The following is a 7,194-nucleotide window of genomic DNA, read 5'->3' on the forward strand; positions in this document are numbered from 1 at the left end:
GCGTGCACATGAGCGTGCATGTGAGAGAGAGAGAGGAACAGAGGATCTGAAGCAGGCTCTGCACTGACAGCAGAAAGCCCAATGTGGGGCTCAAACTCACAAACCATGAGATCATGACCTGAGCCAAAGTCACATGCTTAACTGACTGAGCCACCCAGGCACCCCTGAAAAACAAGTTTCTGATAAAGAAGTGTACCATTGGAAGGTATCTCTCTCTTTTTATTTAAACTGTTAAATGTATTTAATAAGCTTCATCCCTAAACGTCTCTGATTCAGCCAGGCCACTCTCATTAGTTTCCACTGAAAGCATCTTGCACTTCCCCAACTTTGTGGCTTTGCTTTTTCTGTACCTCTTATCTGCGACGCCATTCTCTTTCCTGTCCTCCTGTTGCACTCTACCCAGACCTTCAGACCAAATACTACCTCTTCCAGGAAGTCTTCCCTGACCGCTCCACCTGTAGTAAACTTTTTCTCCATTCAACACAGTCTGGACAAAATCCTTGGGAATTGTGTCTTATACCTTTTTCAAATGAATATTAGGAGCTGTGGTCTATCCATTGCAGAATTCCAGCTATGGAGACTTAGGACAGTCACCTACATAAAAGCACTTGATAAAAATAATACATATTTTTCCCTTTATAAATGTTCTCTCTACTGTCAAATTCCTCAGTAGCCCTCTAAGTATGCTTCCAGTGTGTCAGTTAGCATTCTTCTCTCTTTGTTCTAAAACGGACCTTAAGAAATAGCAATGGCACCAGTGCCCCTCCCTTTCATCATGGCACCAGTTCAAGACAGCAGAAGGGATCAGCTGATTTGGGTTCCAATCTAAATCTTTGCTTTAGATGATCAAATTGCATAAAACCTAATTTAAGTAACGAAGAATAATGTGCATTTATAATACAATAAGCTTACCCTTAAAAAAAAAAATAAGCTTACCCTTACAGGGCTAAAGGGAAAAATAAATATCTTGATAATCCCAAATGAGTCTCTAATTAGCTCAAGAGGACTGGGGAGAAGAGAACAAAACAAATATTCACGGAGACCTGCCCTGCCCACCCCCCCTCCCCGCCCCCCTGCCACTTCAGGACACTCTAGGACCTTGGGCAGCACAGTTGAGTAGCAGAGTTAGCAGACATTTTTCTCATGTATGGGGCTTTTTCTTTAAAGAGAGGATTTTTTTTTTTTTTAACCTCCTGGGGCCTCACGAAATGCTCACACTCTATTCTTTCACACATGGACGTGACCAGATCTCTGGAAGAGCTTCTAATTATAAACATGGTGTTTATTTTCCTGGCCCTGTGTCATTTGACTTTCTTTTCATTTGTATGAAATAGGAGACATCAGTTTTGAAGACTTGCTGACACTTTAATGAAAAGAAGTTTGGTTGTGAGTGGGTTGCTCTTTATCTCTGTTTCCATGTATTTTCTAAATCAAGTATCTCAAATTCACTTTGGAGGTGACTGGCATCCTACTTTCCACTAGAAAACATCCATAAGTCAGCACAGGATGGGAATCTGACCCTTACTATGAAGGCAGGGCAGAGGGACAAGTCCAGCATAGGTCTCTGGGATACCGGTGATTTTCCCCTCCTTTGTTTGGTCAAGGTTAAATTGTTTTCCATTGTATTGACACAGTGTTTACGTAAGCACCCTAAGCCCAAGGCAGAAGCTATGTATCCCTTGCTGTCCTTTCCTCAGTTTATAGGTAACTTAATTTTTTTTTTTTTCAACCCAACAACCGAATTTGTCACAGGATAAGAATTCTTTCTCAGTTCATGGCTCAGAAAATATGTAATCCTTTGTTTTTCAAGGGCAAATTCTTAACTTTTTTTTTTCTTTGCATGCAAGCATTCTTAATAACCAAAATACAGAATAAACATTCCTTTTTAAGATGGATAAGAATGAAGTTCTTCAGGACATTTCATTTTTCTTAGCTTTACTCAGTCAAAATTGGCACTCATTAGTAGGCTGTGGGGGAGATACGCACTATGGTTCCTGCCCTTTGGAAACCAAAATTTCATAAGGAGAGAAAGGATGACCACAACAAGGATATTAAAGGCACTTGACCGAAGCTCATGTGTTTGTCATCTCTAGAATACATAGAACAAGCCACCTGTATCTGCCTGGAAGATGGGAGTTGGGGAGAGCAGGAACTGGCTAGGGATGAAGGTACAGGAAGGACTTTATTCTTGCTTTGGAAGTCAAGTTGGCGTGGTGTTGTGCTGGAAAGATTTTTTAACAGGGAATGCCAACAGAGATCAGAAGAAAAGGAGAAACATGATTTGGCAGGAAAGATTAGAGATGATATTCTGGGCAGAGGGCTAAGTGTGTGACGGGGGTGAGAGAGACAGACAGGGAGAGACAGAGAGACAGAGAAAGGGAGAGAGAGTCTTGAAGATTAAATTGGTAGGGCTATCTGGCTAAAGAGGTAAAATCCTGAAGTCGAGAGATGGAGAACAGCAAGGCAAATGCTACGTTAATATAACACTTCCTTGGGGCGCCTGGGTGGCGCAGTCGGTTAAGCGTCCGACTTCAGCCAGGTCACGATCTCGTGGTCCGTGAGTTCGAGCCCCGCGTCAGGCTCTGGGCTGATGGCTCAGAGCCTGGAGCCTGTTTCCGATTCTGTGTCTCCCTCTCTCTCTGACCCTCCCCCGTTCATGCTCTGTCTCTCTCTGTCCCAAAAATAAATAAACGTTGAAAAAAAATTAAAAAAATATATATATAACACTTCCTTGACTTTATTTGGTATTGTCAGTCTTAAATTTTAGTCATTCCACTGTTCTGTGATGGCTGTTCATCGTAATTTTAATTGGTACTTCCCTGTTGCTATTGAGATTGACTGCACTTTAAAATGTTGATTGGCCACTGGGATACCTCTTTTGTGTAGTGCCTATTTAAGTCTTTTGCCCATTTTTATATTGGCTTGTCTATCTTTTTTTCATTGATTTATAGGAATTCTTTATATAGCTTGAATCTAAGCCCTTTGTAGGGTGTATGTATTACAGGTATTTTCTCCCCAAGGTTCTTTCCCCTGATAGATTCTTTGTTGAAACAAAGTTGTTATTTCTTTATGGTTAGTGTTTTCTGTTTAAGAAATCTTTGCCTAGGAGTGCCTGAGTGGCTCAGTTAGTTGAGCATCAGACTCTTGGTCTCAGCTAAGGTCTTGATCTCACAGTTGTGAGTTTGAGCCCCGAATCTGGCTCTACGCTGATGGCACAGAGCCTGCTGGAGATTCTGTGTCTCCTTCTCTCTGCCCCTTACTTGCTTGTGCGCTCTCTCTCTCTCTCTCAAATAAAATAAAAAAGAAACATATATACATGTATATATGAGAGAAAGGAATCCTTGCCTATCCAAAAGTAATCAATATATTATCCTGTTATATTCTAAGAACTGTAAACTCACCCACTTAGACCTACAACTTGCCTAGAAGTGAATTTTGTATATGGTGTGAGATGGAGTCAAGATTCATTGTTTTCTCCATATGGCTATGCTACTGACTCAACACCATTTATTAAAAAGATCCTCACTTTCTCAATATTGTTCAAGTTGGCATTTGTCAAAATCAAGTATATATTTATTTATGGGTCACTTTCTGAACTATTTGTCTACACTTGCACAAATACAACATGCTATATTCATGTCTTTGTCGTAACTCTTGCTATCCAGTAGGGCAGGTCTTTCAGCTTTGTTGCTCTTTAAGGTTTTCTTAGCCATTCTTAGCCCTTTGCACGTCTATGTAATTTTAGAATTAGTGTTCCCATACACACAGACACACACACTACTAGTAACTGGATGCATTGCCTTGAATCTAAAAATCAATTTAGGTTGAATTGACAGTGTTATAGCATTGGATCTTCCGACTCATAAATGTGACATATGTCTCCATTTATTTAGGTCTTCTTTAACTTATTGCACTAATATTTTGTAATGTTGTCAGTAGCATTTTTATATATCTTTAGTTGGATCTAATCCTAGCTATAGATGTTTCCTGATGCTATTTTAAGTGGTCTATTTCAAATATTATCTTTCCATTTGTTTATTGTTGGCATGTAGAGATAAAGTTAACTTTTGTATTTTGTCCCTTAATGCACTTTGCTATTCACTTACTAAATTAAATAGTTCTACCATAAATCCTTTTGTATTTTTGATAGTTATTATTAATGGCAGCTTTGTTTCTTCTTTTCCAATTCTTATGCCTTTTATACATATTTCTTGCCTTACTTCACTGTTTAGGAGCACTGGTATAATGTAAAATAGAAGTGATCATAGCAGACATCTGTGTCTTATTCACAATCTCAGGGAACAAGCGATAAAATATAATGTTGTAGATTTATTGTAGGTACTCTTTATTAGATTAAGGATTTTCTTTCTATTTCTAGTTTGCTAAGAGTTTTTACTATGAATAGATGTTAACTTTCATCAAATGTATTTTCTGCATATATCGGAGAGATCATACGATTATTTTGCTATATTCCATTAATGTGCTGAATTACATGAACTGAATTTTAAGTGTTAAACCAGCCAGGCATTCTTTTATTCTCTTTGCTTTAATCTGAATATATTTTACTGGCCTACCCTAAAATTCACTAATCCTTTAACTGTGTCAGTCTGTTCTTAAAGTCATCTATTGCATTGTATGTTTAATTTTAGAATTTCATGTGATTGTTTTTAATAGATTCCAGTTCTTTGATGAAATTTTCTATTTTGCCATTTATTTTCCTGAGTATATTACTCAGTGTTTTAAAACCTATCTATCACGTATGTCTGATAACTTCAGTATCTGGATCTCCCGATGGTCTCTTTCCATTGTCCTTTTTTGTTTTATGGGTTTTCAGTTATGTGGTCTTGCCAAGTACTGCTTTATATATTTTATATACCCGGCATTATGTATGAAAACTGTGCAGATAACATCTGTAAGAGGTTAGATTCCTCCAGTGGGTATTTACTTTTGGTTTTGACAGACAAGGCCAATCACTTTAAACTGTCCTGGGGCTGAGCTGACTCAATGCCTGTTTACTGTCCATCTGTCTTAACCCCTAAGGTGTAGCCTATTGTGGGTCTCAGCTGAAGGCCTGGACTGTTTACCAAGGCCACTCTTCCTTGGCAGACCCTATGCTCCAACTCTGTCTCTCTCCACCACCCCACCCACCCCCAACTCCGCCCCCAGCCCCATGTGTGGCCAAGGTTGAGAACAACTGGCCTAGATTTTTGTTTGCTTGATAACCCCTATCTGTAAAACTATCAGTGTTCCCTTCCCTGCTTTCACATACTCCTGCCTTTTTTAGGTTCCCATCTCTTTTGCATTCCAAGAGCCACTGGGGATGGATACTCAGGGTAAAGTACGGACTGTGCTACTCTGGCCAATGCCAGCCCCGTCCACTCTGGCCATCATTTGCACAGCCTTTGTCACTTGCTCCTGACTGCCAACATCCAGGCTTCACAGATGTCTTTTGGTGCTGCATCTCAGGCTACGCATCAGTCACTGTTCAGTTGTGGATCTGGACCAGAGCAGGAAGGTAACTTCCCACCCTTTAAGTCCTGTTCTGTTACTGTGTGCTCCCAGCTGAGGCCCTCAGCTCCTGAGTGTTGGGAGACAGCTCTGTTTGTTTGTAAAATATGCCTTCTGGTTCCAAGTGTTCACTTGCTCCTGGAGTAGTTCACTTGGGATGTTGTAAACAGCTACCACGCTGTTAATTGGAAACATCACTCCTCTCCAATCTTCGGGTCCTGTTGCTGAGTCCATTCATTGTGCCAGGTTCCACCTTAAGTAGGTATCAGTTCTCCTTTGAGACTCTTTCATCACCCTGTGGTTTGCCTACTGTCATCAGCACCTGATTCATCAGACATTCCCATGGACATTGGAACCTCTTCAGCCCCAATGGCGCCTAACTCCACATGCCAGACCTATATTGGGTCAGCCAGTACTTCTGCTATAAATATAGGAAATGTGATATATTTAGTGCAGCTATTTAAATTTCATAATCTATGATCACCTGAATATAGGAACTAATTCATTCAGAATCAAACTGTTTGGAAAACTAAAACAACTGAATTTTTGTACCACTTAAACTTGGCTTTTAATACTTTTACATTTTGAGATAATTATAGACTGTACAAAATAATCCAGAGATCCCATATACCTTTATCCAGTGTTCCCCCAATGGCAACAACTTGTATAACTATAGTACAGTATCACAACTAGCAAATTGATATTGATATAATCCAGCAACGCGTTCAGATATCACCAGTTTTAGTTTTCCATGCACTCACGTATATGCCCGTGTGTCTATTTAGTGCTAGGCAATTTTATCGCATACACGGGTTCACATGGCCACCAAAATATAGGACAGTTCCACCTGTTCTGTAGGAACCTTCATGCCACCCTGCTGACACCACCCTGGTGGGAGATGAGGAACTCTGCCTGCTTCCAACTGGCAGGAAATGGAGAATCAGTCCCAGCAATATGACTGGGCGGGAGAACTGGAGCCCCACCACCTGCCTCTGCAGGGATAGGGGGTGAGGAGGAAGATCAGCTCCCTATTCTGCCCCACTGAACCTAGGGAGAGGGGGATACAATTCTCTACGAATGTTTGGCCAAAGTAGGGCAAGATTGCCAAAAAGCCTTTCTATGGTTGAGGCCGCTCCTTCGTTGGTTCGTTGAGTAGGAGGAACAGATGTTTCTCGTGGCTTACTTTATCCATGCCTACTGACGGTTCCAGGATGGAAGCTACTATAGTACCCAGCCTGGGCTATATGGGAGGCAGTAAGGAAACCTAGATTCATCACCATGTTATTTCTCAAGTCCCAGAGTCCCTAGGCAGTCCATCTTCTTCTTTCCTCCTTTGAGTCTTCCTATGTTTGTTTGATATATTATGTCCACAGTTGTAATAAGGAGCACCTGGAAGGAAAAGGGTGCTCCATCCTGGCTAGAACCAGAGGTCTTATCTATACTTGATTTTTAAGAGAAATAAATAGATAACAGGTATGTTGACACCAACAGTTAACTCATGGAAGCAACTTTTCAGGATGTTACCATTTTCGTCTGGCTCGGTATTCTGTATCTGTCAATATTCCATGTCTCATAGATGTGTGTGTGTTACATACCTTGGCATGTGACAAGAATTTGTGTTCAAAATGAGAATATTCTGTGAATAGCTTCTGAAGCATCAAAGAAAATGAAAGTATCTTGTCTGCA

At 40.5% G+C, this 7,194-nt stretch overlaps 1 long non-coding RNA gene across 1 annotated transcript; it reads left to right on the top strand.

Moving 5' to 3' along the window:
• Positions 1 to 44: 44 nt before the first annotated feature.
• LOC111560841 lies at positions 45 to 7,194 on the top strand. The gene is made up of 2 exons (XR_002742984.2): positions 45 to 205; positions 5,285 to 7,194. It is a non-coding gene; the product is annotated as an uncharacterized LOC111560841 (long non-coding RNA).

This window comes from Felis catus, chromosome B3 (genome assembly GCF_018350175.1).
Source record: "Felis catus isolate Fca126 chromosome B3, F.catus_Fca126_mat1.0, whole genome shotgun sequence".
Lineage (NCBI taxonomy): Eukaryota > Metazoa > Chordata > Mammalia > Carnivora > Felidae > Felis > Felis catus.